The following is a 22798-nucleotide window of genomic DNA, read 5'->3' as shown; positions in this document are numbered from 1 at the left end:
TGTGCCCTCTTTCCTGAGTACTCCTTTCCTTATTCCCTACACCAAACCCATTTGCCTTGTTAGCTTCTACTCCTTCACATACCAGCTCAAGTGTCAGTCTAATTTATGTTGCCATACTATGCTCCTTTAGAGTAACCAATCATAATCTGAAATACTTGTGTAATTACTTTATTACCAATAATCAATATTTAGCCTTTCCCCTAAAGTCTAAGCAATATGAAGGCAGGTACCATCTCTCTTTTGCACACTACTGTAAACCCAGCCCTACATAATGAGTTTCTGCATGATAGATTTTAACTGAATAATGAACAAGTGCTCTTTTCTTCTTTTTTAATACTCCACCAAACTGAAGCTAAATCTCTACAGCTCTTTCTCACCACCAGGCCTGTACTCCTGCTAGAATGCCCTTCCCTTAGTCTTTGTGCATATCCTGCAGGATCTGAGTCAAAGTCCCTGCCTTCCAGGGAGCCTTCTATAAGGGGCTCTAATTTTCTCAGCATCCATAAGCACTAATGCATCCACTTTGTTCTAAGAAAGTGTGCATTTGTTGCTTGTAAATATACTGCTTCAGCTCTTTCAACTAAAGCTCCCTGAGGTCAGGACCAAGGCCACCCAACTATAGTAGCCACTTTCCCAACCTCCTATTATAGGCCCTCTCAACAAACATCACCTATTGAACCAGCTATCATATTTGTGTCATCAAGTATCCAACTTAAATGTGTTTTATTTTATTAGTCCAAAATATAAATGAGAAGTAAAGAAAGCTATGTTCTCAGAAAAGCAACTGGGATTCAAAACTCAGCCCTACCACCTATTAGCTATGTGACCTTACACAGGTCACTTTACCTCTCTGAGCCTAGGTTCTCACTTTGGCAAATGTTTTGCTCAGACCACAGGCTTACAATGAGTATTAAATGAAATGATGCTTAAGAACATATTTTGCAAACTGTGGGTCTTCATGAGTATAAGATATTTTATTTGGGTTTTGACTGTTTGGATAGAGCAGCACCTCAAATTTCTGTTGAGTAAGTCAATCAACACCAACTCACTTTACTCATAAGTAGTGAAGTTATCAAATTTCAGAGTCTGCAACCTTCTTTGTGAGGTGACTGTATTGCTACATCTACATCAGGTTACTTCAGGTTAGTCTGTACAATCACACCCAGTGTGTTAGTTTTCCCTGCATTGCTTATGGTACAGAGAAGTCAGGGAGCCCATGGCTCCAAAAGTAACTCCCTCCTAGCTCAGGAAAATAGCCCCCTTCCCCTTTGTGAGGAAGCAAAAAAAGGCAGGAAAATAAAGAAACTCCAGTTCCTTCTCCCCTTACCCTTTCCCATTTCCACAAAAACTACCCATCTTCAGACTTGAGGGGCAGAGAGAAATAAACCAAGGCTTTGTACAGGTAAGAAAGATCTAGAATAATTGCAAGATAAAATGCCTTTACAGTGGTTTCCTAGAATCTGGGGGTGGGAGGAATTGCTGATGAGCCAAATAAACTTAAACAGACCCAGAAGATAAGATGGAGAAGATTCATTTACCTGTGTTTGTAGCCTCTTATATATAATATGATTCCCCTCCTCCCCCACTGTTGGGCCATTTCAAAAGTTCTGCTGCCTCATCTATGAGCAGAATCTTATTTGATCCTTCAAAATAGTAGAAATCCACTGCTCTTGCATTTATCAGATGTATCTGTAGAAAATAAAAAAGCCCACAGGGTTTTTGATAAGCCCCTGTTCTTCAGCCAGGACATCGGCTTGGTCAACAAGGCATCTGGGCAACAAAACCCAGACGTAGTGGGGCCCAGGCCTTTCCACTGAATTTCGTGAATGACTGGGAATGCCAGATGGGAGCAGAATGTTAAAGTCTATTCTTTTTAATGCTAGATGAACCACAACACTGCTCACAACCAAGAATACTAGCCAAGGCTCACTGTTTATTCTTTCTATATCACCATTTTAGATACTGACTAGCCTCAGAGATGACTTAGCTGGATCCTCTTCTGCTCTCTAGATCAGTGCTGTCCGAAAGAACTTTCTACAGTGATGGAAATATTCTATCTCCCCTGTTCAATATGGTGGCCACTGGCCTCACGTGGCTATTTTGGTGTAGAGAGTGTGATTAAGAAACTGAATTGTTAGTTTTATTACAAGCTTTAATTACTTTGTATTTAAAGAGCCACATGTGGATAGTAGGAATTCTATTGTATAAAGCAGCACTACAACTTCCAAATAAACCAGAAATGAAGATTTTCACATTAAGACTTCCTATGAACCCAGAAGTACTTATTTGTGAAGTCCTCCACTTATTCTAATGACAAAATGTGCTATCATCCATATAAACTGAACTAGCAAAGAGGAGGTAGGACACTTCCAGAAGTCTGAAGAAAACCAACATTAGGAAGCAGCTGCCATACCATCAGGCCGACTGAGTGTAAATGAGCTCTTTTCTCCAGAGGCTAATGACGATCACAGCCGTGGATGGCAATTCTACTTCCTTGATGTGAATCTCATATTCCTAACTCTGAATACACCATGAAAGCGGCCAGCCCTGCTACCTGGAAATCATGTGTACTTCTCTGGCCAGTTCCTCTCTTTATCTCATAAATGAGCTGTTGATACCTTTGTTTCTCCCCAAACTTCCAACTACCTCCTCTAAGCAGGTATCTCACCTCCCCTCCCCCACAAAGGATGGGTGGTTGGGGGAGGGAGACTGTTTCAGAGAGAGGATATGCAGGTTTGGGAACCCCGAGGCTGGAGAAAGGGGAAGGAACCAAGAAATCAAACAGCCAGTGCGGCTGAAGCTAGAGAGATTGGGGAAGAGGCTGGAGAAGCAGGGAGACAGGCCGGTCCACAGGGTCCACAGTGGCCTTGAAGACCGCGGCAAGGATTTAACTGTCTATCCCGTTAGACAAGCCACCAGCTTTTTTCTAAAGCTAGGTTTCAGGTAGAAAATGAAGCCAGTTCCTATAGAGAACGTTCAAAGAAGTTGGCTGTGATAGGGAGGAGACAGCTCAATAGACAAGTAATTCCATTTCTATGTATCTACCCTCAGGAAATGATCAGGAATATGGACAAGATTTACTCACAAGTGTTCATAACAGCGATATTCATACAGGTGAAAAACTGAAACTTAATTATCCATCATCACAGGAATGGCTACAAATTTTATGCTACATCTATTTGGTAGAATTCTATAACGCATTAAAAATGTTTCTGAAGAGTTTAATTGCATGGAGAAATGATTTGGGCAGGGGGAGGGGATCCAAAATAAATTACCTTAAATATGTAAAAATATGCATAGAAAAAGGTTAGAAGAAAATGTGCCAGAAATATTAACAGTGGTGACCTTAACACTGAATTCTTTCAGTTTTTTTCAGTTTCCTTTAATTTCTAGTTTTCCTACTAAGATTTATATTTATATAAACACAGAAATGATTTTTAAAAATTAAACACAGGTGATATTACTGAATTTAAATTTTTATAGTTAAAAAATTTTGGCTCTACTATGTCCTGACACATCTAAAATCTTAAACTGGCAAATTCTTATAAGAGTTACAGTTAGGATGAAATTCTTTTATTGAGGTATAATTGACATATAACATTATATTGATTTCAAACACACAACATAATGATTCAGTATTTGTATATATTGTGAAATGATCACCACAGTAAGTCTAGCTACATCTGTTACCATACATAATTACAGAATTTTCCATTTCTTATGGAACTTTAAAGATCTACTCTCTTAGCAATTTTCAAATATGCAACACAGTATTAACATAACAATAGTTATTAATCATTATATATAAACATGATTATATGATATAATACCTTTATATTAACATGTATTATAATATTAATGTTAACATTTAACAATACAGTAATATTAACATTATGTAACACGTTGTATATCACTATGACTTACTTATTTTATAACTGGAAGTCTGTACCTTTGCCCTCCTTCACCCATTTCTTTCACTCCCCAGCCACTGCCAACCACCACAAGGATGAAATACTTTATTCTGCATTATTATATTTATTCTCTGACACTTTGTTTTTTTTTTACAGCCTGCCCAATTCAGAGTTACTCAAGACTACACAAACTTTCATTACTAATATTCACACAAACAAATAGTGGGCCAGCCTTCTACAGTTAGCTCCTGAATAGGAGAGAAAAATCCTATCAGGAAGCTAATTCTCTGCTGACCCTGAGATGAAATACTTATGAAAGTGATTCAAGGACACTCAATTTTGTTCCTACTATTTTTCAGAATACTAGTTAACATACCAGATATTCATACTAAAAAGAACAAAAATCTGACAAGTTAACTAATCTACATACTGTATAAAACATGCACTCTGGAATCTTTGTTTACAGGATTTTTATAAACTTAAAGTATTCATGCATGCCACTAGAAACTGACTTTAAGATTTTTCTCCTCTTCCTTCTATAACCTTATATAGCATTAGAGATGTCATATGCTCCTTCACAAAGAAAAATAAACCAAAATTCAATTAACTCCCAATCACACATGCTAATATAGAAATTTATTGCATGAAAATTTTTTTCATCATTTATAATCAGCTTTGGAAAATGGAGTATAACCATTTGCTAATGGATTTTCTATCATCGCTGCTCTCTACTTAAAGCAACATTAAAATCAGTGAGCAAAGCTTACCCAGCAATAAAGCCACGGTTGATGGCTTTTTTTTTAAACTTGCTTGTTTTGAGGCACAATTCTGAAGCTGTTTTCTGCATCATGGAGTCCCAGAGGTGGGAGTGAGAGTGTATGTTCCTCTATAGGCCTAAAACTGCACCCAGGGGTATCTAAAGCACTGTTTCCCAAACGCATGTTGTGGCCTTTATATGGGTTATGAAATTAGTGGATAGGATCAGCATTTTTTTAGAAAAGAATTTTTTATAAAAGAATATATGCGTTTCACTTAGTAAGGTAAATGTTTGTACAAGAAACTTTAAGGTCAGGTATACACATAAACATATAAATGTGTACATGTACTGGGTTGAGATACAACATTTCTCATACTGTGATTGTCAAGCAGGAATCTTTAAAAGCAACAGGCTTAAAGGATAGGTTGACTGAGTAAGGCTCCTTTGTGGTAAATACCAATTAGGATTTTTGCCAAGCCAGCAATAAACTCACAGTTCCAATTCATGAAACACTCCAATTTAACTCCCATAGATGGTTCAACTGACAGGCATTTCCTAAGAAGTACTAGTTAAGAATATTTTAAAGTACACTTATTTGTGGTCTGTACTGCGTATTTTCTTGAGCAGAAATTATTTTTAATGTTGTATGCTAGTGGAAAATTGGAGGCAGGGATAAGGATAAGGATGCAGTTGTAATTATTATAACATCAGGTAGCTGGTATCATTTCTGTGGTGGAGAAAAGGAGTCAGATTATTCACTAACAGGGATGGTATGAAAAAGGGCTGGTACTTTCCTTCTCCCAGCACCCACCTCCATTCAGTTCTTTGTATAAGCCACCTGTCTTTCTTTCGAGAAGCCCTGTCCCATACAACTTCCTGTGATCATGGAAATGTTCTATATCTGTTCTGTCCAATCCAGTGGCCACTAGCTAATGGGATGACTACTTAAAATGAAGCTAAACTGAAGAGCTGAATTTCTAATTAACTTAAAAGTAAATAGTCGACATTACACTAAGGGAAATAGGCCAATCACAGAAAGACGACTACTATATAATTTCACTTAGATGAGGGTCCTAGAGGAGTCAATTTAGACAGAAAAATGGTTGTTACCAGGGGCTGATGGGGAGTTGTTTATGGGTACAGCATTTCAGTTTCACAAGACGAGAAAGTTCTGGAGATTGGTTACATAACAATATGAACATACTTAGCACAACTAAACTGTACATTTAAAAATGGTTGAGATGATAAATTTGTTATGTGTACTTTACCACAATTTTTAAAATTGTTTTTAAATAGCCACACACGGCTAGAACTATGGTACTGGACCACACAGCTTTAGAGACTGGGCTGTCAGCTGTAGTGAAGTATCCCCAAGCTCAGTGTCTAACCATCCTCCTCCTCCTTGTACAACTTGTTTCACAATTCATGACTTCCTCTCGGGAACAAGGTATTAGTGCTTCCCAGGAGTCACTGCACAGATGCTGCATCTACCAACTGGCGGGACCGGAGGCTGGGTGCAGGCCTGGGGGCTGGATCACTGGTGCCCTGTAACTAGGAGACTGCTCACAGAATGTCTAAACAAGAGCAGAGGAAGCTGCATGGGAGAAAAGATCTTTGTCCTAAGTTCAGGGAGCTGTTACTAAAGGGCCTGAGTAAAGGTTTTCTTGGCCTGCCTGCCAAACTGCTCTGCCCTTTTATGTCAATGAAGTTCCAGTGTTCCTTATCAGTCACCTTATCCAGTAATAAAAGAGCCTTATGTTGTCTGAAAGAAAGAAAATGACTGACTATATATATAAGGTTTAGGCTTATTAACTGTCTTGCAAATAAATGTGACAAAGTGCCTTTTCTTGCACAAAGAAATAAAACCCACATGTGTAGCGAGGCTTCCTTAGTCTCTAAGCTCCCAGTTTTACCAAGTGGACAGGGTAAGTTTAAACCCAATGTCTGTGAATTACCACCTTCCAGAAAAGCAGATTATTGTGTATTATTTTATTTATTGATAAATTCATTTTTTTAATTATTGATGTCCTATTTTCAGTGATAGGACAAGTGATACTTATAAACTGACTTTTCTGTCATGTATCTGCTAGTAAATGGTAAAGAATAAATAAGGTGCTTGGGGAAGAAATTATGTAACTGAACATTGGTATGTGAAGGACAACTAATGGAAGGCATATAAATTAGCTCACCATCATCAAGCTCTGCCTCAAAGAAAAAAAGGTTCTATTAAGTGTTTCACTTAAAGCTCGAAATAGCAGAGCATAAAGCTTTTGGACTCCACAGCCAGGGAATTCCAGATTCTAATACTTAATGCCTTGAGTGAAGAACTATCTAATGGAAGACAGACCATACAGGGTATTAAGCAAATAAGCAGGCTTAGAGTCAGCGTGGGTTCGAACTGCAGCCGCATGTCCCTCTTCTGTAACAGGGAAAATGACAGGGTTGTGGTGAGGTTTAAATGAGCTGAAACTTGCAAATACTTACAAAGTGCTCAGAATACCATCTGGATCCCAGTAAGGACTCAATCCACTTGAGAATGAGAAAAGGTAGATGAGGAAGGCTGTTCCTTTGTCAAAGTCTGATCTGTGCAGACTTCAGAAATTTGGTTCTTTCCTTGCAGTGTCTAAATGGTCTTTCACCTTTTGAAGACTTGCTTCATTGTCACTTGATGTCTTTTAAGAGCCATTTCATATACTCTTTCTCTAATTTCAAGGGCCACACCGATCTCTGACAGGTAACTCCTGCGTTCCTCAGTGCTAGCTATCAGCAGACAGAATTCTGAGCAGCATGGGGTGGGGCAGGGCTGGCAGGCCCCACATTTGTTTCTTTTGGCCCAGAATGTTGGCCCAGACAGTGATTTTTTTTACATCTGAATTAGCACCTAACATTTTGAAATGTAGAGGTTTTTCCCTAGAAATTCCAATACTTCGCTTAAAAGATCTGGCACCACTGGGTCTACATTCCTGCATGACAGCAACACTGGAGCTGAGTGGGGCTCTGCTCCAGTCCCCTCCACTCCCTGATGCTGAGGCCAGTGAAAGTGCCGCCTACCATCAGCACCCCTGGGCTATTGCCTTTTTTTCTTTTCTTTTTTCAATGTCACATCAACCGTATTCATTTATAATGCCTACTAAGCCCTGTAGCCCGTGTGTACAGGGGCAAGAGAATAACACACTTTGGAGACAAACAGAGCCTTGTTCATACACTGACTCACCCTCTGTGAGAAACAGGCAGGTTACGAACGCTCTCTGAGACAGAGCTTCCACATGTGAAAATGGGACTAACCCCCATACACAACACAGCATCGATGTTCATGAGATTGTACGGAAAACAGCTTGTCCTGAGGCTGTCTACAGTGACATGCTTGCTTTCTTCCCTCCTCCTACTCACTTGGGATGCATTTGCCACTTTGAAACCAATCCCTACTATGCTCCTTCACTCTCTCACCAATGGTTTGCACCGTCACATCAGACACACACACTCCAAAGTGTTCCAAACTAAAGCATGCTTAAAAAAAATCCAACTGGAATAAGAGATCCTCTATATCTCACTATCAGTTTACAGAGAACAAATGACACCATGGGGATGCAGTCTGTAAATCCAGCCTATAAGAAATTCCATGGGACAAATCTAATTTCTGCAACAATAACAAAAAAAACTGCAAGGGGACAATATTACTTAGGAGACATATCAACCAATTGCAATAAGTGGAACTTATCTGGATCCTGATTTAAACAAACTGTACAAAAATTTTAAAATACAAGTAGGGAAATATAAACACTAATTGGATATTTGATGAATTATTATTGATTTCTTAAATACTATCATATTGTAGTTATGTCTGAAAAAAGAGCCAATATCTTTTAGAGATGCATACTGAAATATTTCCATGTGAAATATAATGAAAGTAATCCAGGATGGGGAGAAAGGGTGGAAGTTCAGATGAGACAAAATTAGCTCTATGAGGAAAATGGCTGAAGCTGGGTGGTGGGCACATACAGTTTACTATACTGTCCTCTTTACTTTTGTATATGCTTGAGATTTTCCATCATCAGTACCTTTTAAAAAGTAATGTACATGAGGAAGCAACCTAAGTGTCCATCAGTAGATAAATGGATAAAGAAGATGTGGTACATATATATAGTGGAATATTATTCAGCTATAAAAGGAAAACAAATCCTACCATTTTGTAACAACATGGATGGAGCTAAAGTATATTATGCTCAGTGAAATAAGCCAGGCAGAGAAAGACTAGTAGCAAATGATTTCACTCATCTGTGGCATATAACAACACAGCAAAACTGAAGGAACAAAACAGCAGCAGACTCACAGACTCCAAGAAGGGACTAGTGGCTACCAAAGGGAAAGGGGTGGGGAGGGTGGGAGAAGGGGGTTAAAGGGCATTATAAGTAGCACACATAATATAGGTACGTCACAGGGATGGCAGTACAGCATGGAGAAGACAGGCAATGACTCTATAGCATTTACTATGCTGATGGATAGTGATTGCAGTGGGATGTGGGGGCACTTGATAATATAGGTGAATGTTGAAAACACAATGTTGCTCATGTGAAACCTTCATAAGATTGTATATCAATGATACGTTTAAAAAAATGAAAAAAAAAGTAATGCACATGATCAAAAAGACTAAGAACAACAAATGCTGGCAAGGATGCAGAGAAAGGGGAACCCTCCTACACTGCTGGTGGGAATGTAAACTAGTTCAACCATTGTGGAAAGCAATATGGAGGTTCCTCAAAAAACTCAAAATAGAAATACCATTTGACCCAGGAATCTCACTCCTTGGAATTTACCCAAAGAATACAAGTTCTCAGATTCAAAAAGATATATGTACCCCTATGTTTATTGCAGCACTATTTACAATAGCCAAGATATGGAAGCAACCTAAGTGTCCATCAGTAGATGGATGGATAAAGAAGATGTGGTACATATACACAATGGAATATTATTCAGCCATAAGAAAGAAACAAATCCTACCATTTGCAATAACACAGATGGAGCAGGAGGGTATTATGCTCAGTGAAATAAGGCAGGCAGAGAAAGACAAGCGCCAAACAATTCCCCTCATTTGTGGAGTATAACAACAAAGCCAAACTGAAGGAACAAAACAGCAACAGACTCACAGACTCCAAGAAGGGACTGGCCGTTACCAAAGGGGAGAGGCAGGGGAGGGTGGATTGGGAGGGAGGGAGAAGGGTATTGAGGAATATTATTATTAGTACACATGGTATGGGGGAGTCATGGGAAGACAGTGTAGCACAGAGAAGACAAGTAGAGACTCTGTGGCATCTTACTACACTGATGGACAGTGACTGTAATGGGGGATGGGCAGGACTCAATAATATGGGTGAATGTAGTAACCACATTGTTTTTCATATGAAACTTTCAGAAGAGTGTATATCTATGACATGTTAATAAAAACAATTGTAAAAATAAAAGTAATACACATGATGTTTAAAATTCTCTTAAGGTTAGAAATATCCAACCTAATATTCCCTGAACTGACTTAATACAGGGGCTGTTTTCTTGGAGTGTACTGGAGGAAGACTTGCTTTAGTATACTGGAGGAAGAGACGAACCCCTGGTTACCCCCATCTTGCCTCATCTCTTCTCCTCAAGTGTTAAAATGTCTGTCTCTGCAAGTAGCGATTCTATAGCATCTTACTACACTGATGGACAGCAACTACAATGGAGGGTGTGGGAGGGGGGGACTTGATAATGTGGGTGAATGCTGTAACCACAATGTTGCTCATGTGAAACCATCATATGATTGTATATCAATGATACCTTAATTTTTAAAAATGTCTGTCTCTGTTCACCAGACTGCAAGCCCCCTGAAGGCAAGGACTCTCATGTAAAGCTTTATTTCCCTGGCACCTATTTTACAGACTGGCACCTAATAAAACCGCAATAAATGTTTTTTGAGTAAATGAAGGGGAAGGGGTATACCTGTATTTCAACTTCAATGAGAAAAAGAGCAGGAAAATCTAATGTGCACAAGGTGTTCCCATGCAGTGGTTCAATCCATGGTATTTACATTGGACCATGAATCAGAATGGTCTGGGGAGCTTGTTAAAATGGCAGCTTCCTAGACACCTGCTCCTTGGAGATTCTGATTCAGTGGCTATGAGCTGGATCACAGCAGTTATTTTTAACAAATGCCCAGGTGATTCCAATACAGCCAGTTCAGACTGGTGTGCAATATCCACTGGTCTAGGTTATTTAACCTCTTTACTTCTCAAAAGTATTATTCATTGTTTCTGCCTGCGTTTTGTTTTCTTTTTGATTGTGGAAGCTTTTAACACATACACAAGAGAAAAGAACAATGAACCCCTTAAGGCATCAATCAGTCTCAAAGGCTATCAACTTTCTGCCTTCTTGCTTCTCAATTTTATTTGAGAAACCATTTGATTTTTATTGAATGTTGCTCAATTCAGCAACAGCACTGGCAGCCTTTGAACTCTCTTGCCTTCAAGATGTAGGTGGGTGAAACCCATCCCTCCTAAACTTGAGATAGCAGAATTTTCCTTTCCCTAGTATGACAATACCAGTGCAGGCAGCTGTTTTCTTGGTCTTGAGCTTCAAAATTGGGAAACCATACTACATGATAATCAGGGATATTTGGATTGTTATCTAATGTTTTGTATTTTTCACTACTTTAAAGAAATAAAGTCTCATCCAATTCTTTAAAAATGTCTTTTAAAAAAACCTGTCCTTCATTTAACATAGATGCAAGGAAAATCCCTGGGTGACTATCATGACTCTTCTAGGCTGCACAGAAAGTGAGAATTTTTTTTTTAGATTGGTTTTTTTTGGTATCATTAATCTACAATTACATGAAGAACATTAGGTTTACTAAACTCCCCCATCACCAAGTCTCCCTCACATACCCCATTACAGTCTCTGTCCATCAGTGTAGTAAGGTGCTATAGAGTCACTACTTGTTTTCTCTGTGTTGTACAGCCCTCCCCGTGCCCCCACACACATTATACATGCTAATTATAATGCCCCCTTTCGTTCCCCACCCCTTCTCCCTCCCTTCCCACCCATCCTTCCCAGTCCCTTTCTCTTTGGTAACTGTTAGTCCATTCTTGGATTCTGTGAGTCTGCTGCTGTTTTGCTCTTTCAGTTTTTTCTTTGTTCTTATACTCCACAGATGAGTGAAATCATTTGATACTTGTTTTTCTCGGCCTGGCTTATTTCACTGAACATAATACCCTCTAGCTCCATCCATGTTGTTGCAAATGGCAGGATTTGTTTTCTTCTTATGGTTAAATAATATTCCATTGTGTATATGTACCACATCTTCTTTATCCATTCATCTACTGATGGACACTTAGGTTGCATCCATTTCTCGGCTACTGTAAATAGTACTGCAATAAACATAGGGATGCATATGTCTTTTTCAAACTGGGCTGCTGCATTCTTAGGGTAAATTCCTAGGAGTGGAATTCCTGGGTCAAATGGTATTTCTATTTTGAGCTTTTTGAGGAACCTCCATACTGCTTTCCACAATGGTTGAACTAATTTACATTCCCACCAGCAGTGTAGGAGGGTTCCCCTTTCTCCACAACCTTGCCAACATTTGTTGTTTGTCTTTTGGATTGTGGCGATCCTTACTGGTGTGAGGTGATATCTCGTTGTGGTTTTAATTTGCATTTCTCTGATGACTTGTGATGTGGAGCATCTTTTCATGTGTCTGTTGGCCATCTGAATTTCTTCTTTGGAGAAGTGTCTGTTCAGCGATTCTGCCCATTTTTTAATTGGATTATTTGCTTTTTGTTTGTTGAGGTGCGTGAGCTCTTTATATATTTTGGGTGTCAACCCTTTATCAACCCTTTACCAGATCTGTCATTTATGAATATATTCTCCCATACTGTAGGATGCCTTTTTGTTCTATTGATGGTCTCCTTTGCTGTACAGAAGCTTTTCAGCTTGATATAGTCTTTTCTAAGAGTTTTATAGTTTCATGACTTACATTCAGGTCTTTGATTCATTTTGAATTTACTTTTGTGAGAAAGTAAGAATTTTAAAATGAAAATAAATTAGATATCATTTCAAGTAGCTGAGTATTTCTAAATCAGTAAGAATGCTAAGAAATATTCTTTGGATACTTTTTTTCTTAATGACTGAAATGATCACAAACTGATTTGTTATTCCGGTCCAAAAATCCTGCAGTTCAGGTGATTAGAGAGAGAAATGAAAAGAGTTATCTACTTAAAAATTGTAAAACCAAAATTCCAGGTAATTAGTGACAATTCAATTTCACCTTAACCCCTGATAATTTAATGTACCATTCATTGCTGGGGCATCTCCCTTCCCCCAAATACCACCACTTAGATGTATATAAGATTATCATAAGAATCAAAAAATAAAACAAATTTATGATATGTAAAAGACTATCTATACATATCAAGGAAAGCTGGAAAAAATATAAATACATTTCACCAAGCTGGTGAAATGAAAAGAGGTCATACAAGTTATATATAGTATCATTCAAATTCTATTATCTAGATTGATGAAAAAGATCATAAGAAAATGCAACACAAATTTTAAGAGTAATATTACCTCTGGGTTGTAGAATCACAATTTCTCAATCTCTGTATATTCAGACACTTCCAAATTTCCCACATGAAAATATAAAATTTGCAATGAAATTCAAAAAAAAAAAGGAAGAGCTGCAATCAAAAGAATCTATTATCACAATTCACTGCAGCTAATAAATATGGCCTTGCAATAGGGCAGAGACTCAGGGGTTAGGGAGAACCCGACAGCTCAGCCACTGCAAATGAACTCATTTATCTTTTAGCCACATCTGATTCTGCTTCATTTGCACAATATGATCACAATGAGAAGTATGAATAAATACAAATGTTTACTTTAATGATTCAGGTGACAGACTAATAACTAAAGAAATGTAGAATTTTCTATAGTCAAATGGAATGTTGTACTTCAAAATCTACATTTACTCATAGGATATATTAGGGGGTAACTGGTCACTTTCCAAAAGTATTCTTCAAATCACTCCAGAATTTCTCTATAATGCAAAATATTCTTATATGGTATTTCCCAACTTTTAAATGTTAGAAAATTTTCGTGGACATCCCCATGTAACAATAATTGTAGTTGGTAGGGAAAATTATTCATTGAATATATGTTACTAATTTAGTAACACTTTCAATGGATTTGTGTGTATTAAATGACAGTAGAATCCTTATACATTTGAAAAATAATTCAGATGGCTCATTATTTACTTTGCGTACATCCAATGTTCGGACACACATGGATTCAAGGACCACCTACAAAAATCCACCACACCCAGTGATCTGTCCATTGCTCTGGTGCATTTAAAATGTGGTACCACTTAAAAGAGAACTCTGGCTGCATGCACATTGCTTTTGCATGAGCTTTTTTAGCAATACTAGACTGAAGAGAAGAGGGGAGATTAGTGAATGGCATCCATTTCACATGGATACAATTCTTTTTGAGGCAGGAAAGAGTACATAAACAGTGCAGCCAGGATTCATTTTTCATTCAAGCTAGCCAAATTAAAAAATTATAGTCAGATCAAGTTCATGGTAAGAAAGATGTTTTACAATACATGGCAGTTTGGAAGACAGTTTTCCGTCTTTCATAGTAATATAGAGAAAGAAAGAAAATAACTTGAATTACATTAATGATATATGTTAGACCTGTGCAGTCAGGATAATCTCTCTGAGAGGTTACGCTACGGCTTTTTAATAATGAGTCACATAGACCCAGATTCTGGATGCAGTTCCTCCTTTAACTAAGTTCTTCATTTATAAAATGTGGCCATGATGTCTACCACATATTGTTACTATTGGACTAAATGAAATGATATATACAGAGTATCTGGAATAGATTCAAAATAGGTTTGTTCCCTTGACTTGTTCTTAAAGAATGGGTTCTGGGAATTTGATGATAATGGAGATAAAAGAAGAAGAATGTGTTTGAAATAGGCAGGGATGTGGTTAGTTGCCAAAAGCACTCTCTGTGGGAAAGATCTGGGAGCTACTGGGCAAGCCACATCTAGGGACCTTTCATTTCCTCGTGCTCTCATTTCTGACATTGCTGCCATTGTATCCACCGATTTGGCAAGGTTGCTTTGAATTATGACCTTCCCATTCCCACCATCTGTTTTCCTCTCCCATCTAAACAATACATTGTCTACTCTAATCTTTTCCCATTAATGTGATTTGATACGTACCTGTTAACTCTATAAACTGGAATTTTAATCTCAATCATCCTCCAAATGGTGATTACATTCTGACCCTGGTAAAAAATTAGCTAAACATTCATTTCCTACAGAAGAAATAACTAGATTAAGTCTTGCTAGTAACCAGAGGGCTACTAATTTACATCTAGCAAAATGGTCATAAAAACTACTTAGTATATGTCCATTAATGCTAGAGTCATTTGCTGTGTGTTACCATTAGGAAATTTATTCCATTTTATTATCAAAAGGAACCTGTATACATATACATGAATATATGTATATCAGTATATATTAGTATCACCATATATATGTGTGTAAATATAATTACATACAATATATGAAAGAAAAAAAGAAGGAAGGAAGGAAGGGAGAAAGGAAGGAGGGAAGGATGGATGGAAAGAAGAAAATGATCTGAAAGCATTAATATCTAACTGAGAGCTGGGAGTGAAAGCAAGGGTGGAATATAGAGATAGAAACTTTACATTTTACTTCAGTTATTTCATTTTAAGTTTATAGCAAGTTCATATTACTTTTTGGATTTTTAATTATTAAAAAATACTTAAGAACCACATCTTAAGATATTTCATTTAAATTTTCAGGTCACTAGGGCACTAAGCGCAATTTTAAAATACATAAAAGATTGTTTTGTTAATTAAGGTATCACTGATATACAATCTTATGAAGGTTTCACATGAGCACATTGTGGTTTCAGCATTTCCCATATTATCAAGTCCCCCACACACACCCCATTGCAGCCACTGTCCATCAGTATAATAAGATGCTATAGAGTCACTACTTGTCTTCTCCGTGCTGTACTGCCTTCCCTGTGACCTACCTGTATTGTGATTGTGAATTATAGTGCCCCTTAATCCCCTTTTCCCTCCCTCGCCGCTGCTCTCCCACATCCCTCCCCTTTGGTAACCGCTAGTCCCTTCTTGGAGTCTGTGAGTCTGCTGCTATTTTGTTCCTTCAGTTTTGCTTTGTTGTTAAACTCCACAAATGAGTGAAATCATTTGGTACTTGTCTTTCTCTGCCTGGCTTATTTCACTGAGCATAATACCTCTAGCTCCATCCACGTTGTTGCAAATCACAGGATTTTTCTTTTTATGGCTGAATAATATTCCATTGAAAATACACTAAAGGTTTGAGAGGAGAAAAAGGTATTTGGAAGAGCTTTTGGTCACTACATCATTTTAATTATGGTATTTAAGAAATCAGATGAATTACCAAAGTGTATTTTTCTCAAACCACCTACACGCCTTTCTTCAACCAAGGGAAAATGGAGCTAAAAAGAGGTTTTCAAAGTCTTTATCATTTAGAAGAGGTGCTCATGTATATAACAAAGAGAGGGGGGCAATAACCCAATGGAAACGCTTCTGGGAGCTTTCAAGGATGTCTAGTACACCTTAGGGGAGCAGATTAAGCACTGGGAGATTTAGGTTAATTAGATGACCACTAAGAACAGAAGGAGAATGAAACATTAACCATCTCAAGCTCCTTCTCTCTGCTCAAGTGAAGCTCAAGCTGGGAGCCCCAAACTCCCTCCTCCTCTAGTCACCCTAACATTCCATCTAGTTCCGTTCACCACCAACCCAGACTGGGTTAACGATGCTGGGAGCTTCTGAAGGAGGACGGACAGTGTGGGTAAATGACAAATACATCACTTCTTGCCTTCTTGGATCTCAGGCAGCTCCCCTGTGACAAAGGGAACAGGAGGGAGCACAGTCTAAGCCACTCCCTCCACCGACAAGAGCTTTGTGACCATCCCTGAGAGTTGCTGAGAAGAGCATTCCAGAAAAGCCCCAAATTGGGGATAGGTATGAAAGTGAGGATAGAAGAGATACACCAAATGATGGAAAAGGATATGCCTATCACCTGGTACAGGATAGGTATGAAGAGCTAAGGATTGTGGCCAATCAACCTCAAAGATAAAGCAAGTACAGACTGTATCTCATCCCCAATACCTCTCTTCTACATTTCTTCTACCCATTTGTTTCCTAAGCTGAACTGAACTTCTTAAAAATTTGAGAAAATGTTTCCAGAGTCCCTCTGAGTCTGTACTTGGAATTATACTGGGTTTATAGGCTCACTTGGCAGGAGTAACTAAAATTATCAAAATCATAAACTCCTACATTTTGTGTTAAGAGTATAAAGCATTCACTATGTGCTTATTAACATGCTATACAATACACATAAATATGTGTATGATAGCTAAATAATAAATAAAATAACTTAATCCTCACGATAACCACATCACAGAAGTATTATTATCCCCATTTTAAAGATGATAATATTGAGGTCAGAGTAGTTAAGTCTTGCCCAGGCTCATATAACAAGAAAGTAGTGGAGTGGGAATCCAGACTCCAAAATACCCTTAACCACCAGGCTGCCCTGACTCCATCTTGCCTACCAAAGGCAGGAAGCTTGTTTTTTGCTGTGAGCTTTTTTCTAAGTCTCACTGGAGTGCTGCAGTTTTCTTTGTAGGTATTCTGCCCATTTTCTGTTAAGTTCACTAGAGAGAGATATGCAGATCCTCAGTGAAGAAAACTGCAAGGCTTTATAAGGACATGGGAGATTTAAAGGGCAGGGGATACTCATGTTCTTTGCTGGGAAGATCCAATGCTATATGGAGGTGTCGAACTTCCCTAAATTAACCCATGGAGTCACTAGGAGAAATCAATCCTGGACATAACTGGACAAAGATGATCCTGAAGCTCATCTAGAAAGGGTATATGAGATAAGCCCAGAAGCTTCAGAAATGAAAAATAATGAGGGAAGACTAACCCTGCGTGGTATTAAACCACATTATAAAGTTTCAACAATTAAAACAGCTCAGTAGTTGATGCAAGGATAGACAGATTAACAGAGCAGAGACTATTGTAATATACCTATATATTACAGGAAATTAGCATATGGCAAAGCTAAATTTGAAACTGAGGAGAAAAGATGTAGTAAACAATAAACATTGTTGGGATAATTGACTATTTGGAATGAAGAAAAGAGGGAAGAAATCTGTCCGGATCCTCAACTCACTCCTAATCCCCCAAATCCTAAACTCAAAATTTCAACTGTTTAAATCATTTATATTGACAGAACCAGAGGAAGGCTGGTCTTTTTGTTGTCGTCCTTGTACGCACACATGTTACAAGCACAAGTTATCTCAGTGTGTAGTGTCGTACTAGAGTAATGCCAATTCCAATAAACTATTGTATTTTTTACTATACCATGTCTCATCCCACAGCAATCACCTTGCAAAGACAGGGGGCCGCTCTTGCTCATCCATTTCAAAAAGGATACTGGTAAGTGCCTTATGAGTAACTTGCTCAACGTCACACTGAGCTAGGACCAGGGTCCCCTGGCTGGCAGCCTGGGAACCACTGTACGAGATGCACTCACCTCATTTTAATGCGTTTACTATGTTTGTAAAACCAGACATTTCTGAATGTGGAAGTGACTTTCCAATGTGCTGTGCAGTGGTGTCTAGGCTGCCCTTTCACTCTCTGGTTACTGTCCTACCGCTATAACCCCTGCCAAGCCCAAGTTCATTGGACTCTGAATCCTGGATCACCACATACTCTGCTTTGTGTGCTTCAGTGTCTCATAATCCAGCAGTGCCAGCCCACTGCACACTCACTCTTCCCATCAACAGAGTCTCTGAGCACTCACTCCTGTAGTTCTCCTCCACCCATACCTTCTCCTCTCCGCTCTGTTCAAGCTTCTCTCTCCTTCCATAACCAGTTCTCTGAACAGCATCACACACCTCAACCAACTTCCACTTTCCATTAATGACCTAGACCAATACAGTCCAACAGAAATATAATGGAAGACAGATGCGAACCATATATATAATTTTTTCTAGTAGCCACATCTAAAAGAGTAAGAGAAACTGGTGAAACTGTTTTTAATCATGTTATTTAAACCCAATATATCCAAAATATTGCTTTAAAAATCAATATAAAATTGAGACACTTAAAATTTTTTTCATAAAGTTTTTAAAAATTTACTCTGTATATTTTATACTCAGAACACATCTCAATTTGGACTAGCTATAATACACTACCCATATGGCTAGTGGCTACTGAACTGGACAGCACAGACCTTGGCTTTCAATCCAGTGAAAATGGTCCCAAATTTTCACAGTGACTGATTATTGATTGATAAAGGGATCATAGGTGATTTTTTAAAAATAACTGGCTTATCTGTATTTCTTATTATTCTCCAACAAACACAAACTTCATGTGTTTATGTACTTTTAAAACTTCTGATTTTAGATATCTTTGGTATATCAAGGGAATTTAAATGAAGGAATCTTTACATTCATGTTCTAATGCAAGTTATGTTTTTAATGGTACATGTGGCATCAACATCTGACTTCACTTCAACATACCTACCCACACTTACCTGCTAATCACTTACCATCACAAATTATTCTCCTTCTTCCCTGCAACCTGCCTACCTTCTCCTTCTGCAGAACACTGGGTTGAAAGTACAGAATGCCACAAAGAAATATTTCCCATGTCCTTACCGCCTCTGCACGAATACGAACCCACACGCAATTTCTAGTTGTGCTTTAGTAGATCCAGGTCACTGGTATATGACTCACAAAATTCAAATTCAAATGATAGGAAAAGCCTCTGTCTTCAGTACTGCTGCCAAATTATTTTCAAATAGACTTGGTTTTTTACTTTTATCTAAAATTAGATATATTCAAAAGCTACTATATGTTCCACTTCTCTTTCTTTAAAAAGAAATTGGCCTAATGGTTCCCCACAAACATGAGCAACTAATTTTTTAATCAAATAATGCAATTCTCACCTCAGACTTTGACTAAAATTATGTTTTTGGTGCTTAAATATAGAAGGAGTCTAGCCATTGGAATATGAGGTACACACAGCTTCAGAAGTTAAATGGCCTTGAATTAGGAAACTAAGGTGTAGTAACTTACTTTAAATACCTACAGATTTTTAAATTCATGTTACAGTTTTTTTTCACATTGCTGTTTGCCATCCCAATAATGACAGGTCTGCCCTTTTCCCCCAGGCTTTGAAAGGCGGCATGTGGAACCTTGACCTGGGGAATTTTGAGACCTGGATTTCAGTCCTCACTGACAGCTGCCAACCAGTTATGACCTTGGAGGCAGTCCATTCATCCTCCTGGATTCAGTCTTTCAGGCTATAAAAAAGAGGTTGACAGCAGAGTGCCCTCAAGGGCTGATTCCAGCTCGCCATTCCTGACCTTAGCACTAATCTTCCTCTATTCCATTATTCCTGAAACACTTGCTTCTTCATGCATCTCCTCTTCCTACATGAGAAGACGGCAGGCAGCACAGCAGTGAAAAGGGAAAGAAAGTCTGTTAAAAAAACAAACGAAAAAAATCCTAAAACGAATCAGCTCTCAAGAATTTCCCATTCTCTGATGCGTGGGTGATTGTTCATAGAGCTAACCCAGCTCTCCCTTCCAATGAAACGTGCTCGAAGAACTTGGTATTTGTTATGTGTACTCTTCTTGTGTGATGTTTACGGTATGCACTTATCTCTTTTAAGAGCCATTTGTAGGTGCAAAACGAACAGAAGTTATGCATCAAACAGACATCAAGCAGCCACGCAGATAAACTTTAGTGGAGGCTGGAGAAAATCAGATCAAAATCACAGTTTTAATTAGGTCTTTGCACCAACTTTTGATAAGCTAGAGAAGGTGATTACTGCTCCCTAAACTTCCTACCTAACCTCCCCAGGAAACTGCTGCACCCTAAAATCTAGCCTATTGCGACAGTCACTCCCTACCCCTCAGAGCTGGCTGCCAGCGACACCCAACAGAGCCTTCCCTTCCGCAGATTCCCTCCCCAAGGTTTAAATCAAGGGGCAGCTGATGTTAGCTGTGGTCTGTTTTGCTTTCGCCTGGCCTGATTCTTCATGCTGCCATTTTGAATTAACATAGATTTCCTCTGCAACTGATTCATCTTCTGGTCAGGCTTGCAACATAGTAGGCGCGCGCGCGCACACGCACGCACACACACACACACACACACACACTGGAAAGCTGGACATAAGCATAATCCAAGACGCGTGCAAAACTAGAATTAAAAAGCAAATTCAGAAAGACGGCATTATTTAACAGAATCCTACCAAGTCAGTTTTGAGTCGCAGCAAAGGACTAAGCTTCTTAGGTGCACTTGGGTTTAATGGATATTTTTAACCCCTAAATCCGAGTTCTCATCAGTTTTTTTAAAGTTCAGGCGTCCTTGCTGCTTTGCAGTCTCAAGACTTCAGGAATGATGCTGCCAAATAATCGGCGCCCCGAAGAGAGAATCTAAGTGGATACTCAACGCAGAAATACGAGCGCCTTTTACCAATACGTGCCCCGGCGCCCTGGCGTCAACCTGCCCGGGCACCCCCCACCCAAAAAACCGCACCGGGTGTGGCTTTGGGGAGTTGTGTCAAGTCCAGTCCTATGACTCGCGTAGACTAGAACTACAGCCCGCGCGTTTGCACTTAAACGGAGGTTAGTCCCCTGGATTAAGCGGTCGCGGACCGGGAGGACGTGGGCCAGAGTCGGGCCAAGGACCGCAGACACTGCGAGGCAGCCATGTTCGCCCGCCGCCCACGCGGCAGGTGCAGTACCTCCTGGGAAGGTGCCAGGCCAGCCTTGCCACCAGGCTTCGCGTGAGCGAGCCCCGAACCCCGGGAGCTGCCCGAGGGCTGGCGGGGGTAGGGACGCACAGGCACACATCCTAGCGGGGCAGCAACTTGCATATCAGGAAACTGAAACAGAGGAAAAGCAGCTGGGGGTTAGGAGAGCTAAAGGGAGGTGAGAGGAAGGATGGGGCTGGGGTGCGGAGTGCAGGGACAGGCTCCAACCAGGCTGCAGGGTGCCCCGGGTGGGGCATCCCTCTCCTGCGCCCCCGCAGTCTACTAGCCCGAGTCGTCCCCGGCCCCAGGCCAGACCACCTCTTCCCTGAGCCCCTGAGACCGCAGCCCCCTCCAGCCAGGTCCCGCCGGGATCCAACCCCGCCGGGATTCGGCCCCGGGGAGCGCTACCCGCGAGTTCGGAGGGACAGCGGGAGGCGACGAGGCGCAAGGGAGGGCGATGGCGGATGCGGGTGAAGAGCGCGGAGGGAAGTGGCTGCAGACTCTGCGCTCCCAGGGGTTCCCACCGCGGCTCACCTGCGGGCGGCGGGCTCCGGGCTCGGCTCTGCGGTGCTGATGCTGAGGCCGCTGAGGGTACGGGTGCTGCCGGGGCTGCGATTACTGCGGCGACATCGGGGGCTGCAGCTGCAGTGGCGGAGGCAGCCGCCGGGCGCTTTCCCCCTCCCCAGACTCCCAGCGTCCCGGCCACCGCCCCCCGCTCACAGCTGGCCCGGATCACGTGACCGCGGCCCCACCCCCCTACCCCCTACCCAGGGCCGGGGGCCGGGCCGGGCCGCAGCGCCGCGCTCCGCGCTCTCCGCGCTTGGGAGCCGGGCTGCGGCCGAGAAGGCGAAGCTCGCCGAAGAAAGTGGCTCTCCTCTCTCTTGATTTGTAGTTCTAAGTCACGGCCCAGGTTGCGGCTTTCTCGAAAGGGAGGACTCGGGCTTTGATGGAGCCAGGCCCCTCTTCCTCCGGGCGCCTCTCCCGGACTCCGCCGTTTGGTTGCTACGGGCGGGCCTCGGTGTCTAAACAAAATTTCCCCACGGAAAAACGTGTCCTGTACTTTGTCAACTCACACGTTCAAACCGACTCCCTGGTTTTAAAGATGCCGTCCTGCGCCATGTTGATAACCCAGGCCTTTTGCCGGGTACTTGGACATTGAAGTCCAAATAGATTAAGTAACTAACCCAAGGTCACACAGCATGTGGCAAAGCCAAGATTCCATACCTGTGTTAATAAATCCACA

General features: G+C 40.4%; 1 protein-coding gene across 3 annotated transcripts in view; it reads right to left on the bottom strand.

Moving 5' to 3' along the window:
• The window catches only part of SCRN1 (secernin 1), a 56714-nt gene extending 33916 nt beyond the window's left edge, over positions 1-22798 (bottom strand). Inside the window, exons 1-2 of one of the 3 annotated variants that reach the window (XM_037027482.2) lie at positions 22780-22798; positions 22090-22173 (exon numbers count right to left, since the gene is read on the bottom strand). The gene's annotated coding sequence lies outside the window, so the exon portion shown is untranslated. Of the gene's footprint in view, positions 1-22089; positions 22590-22628; positions 22648-22779 lie in introns of those variants that run through there. The other 2 variants (XM_037027481.2, XM_073238662.1) reach the window with 2 other exon arrangements.

This window comes from Manis javanica, chromosome 6 (genome assembly GCF_040802235.1).
Source record: "Manis javanica isolate MJ-LG chromosome 6, MJ_LKY, whole genome shotgun sequence".
Lineage (NCBI taxonomy): Eukaryota > Metazoa > Chordata > Mammalia > Pholidota > Manidae > Manis > Manis javanica.
Note: the sequence above shows the minus strand (reverse complement) of the source record. Positions and strands in the feature narration are given on the sequence as shown.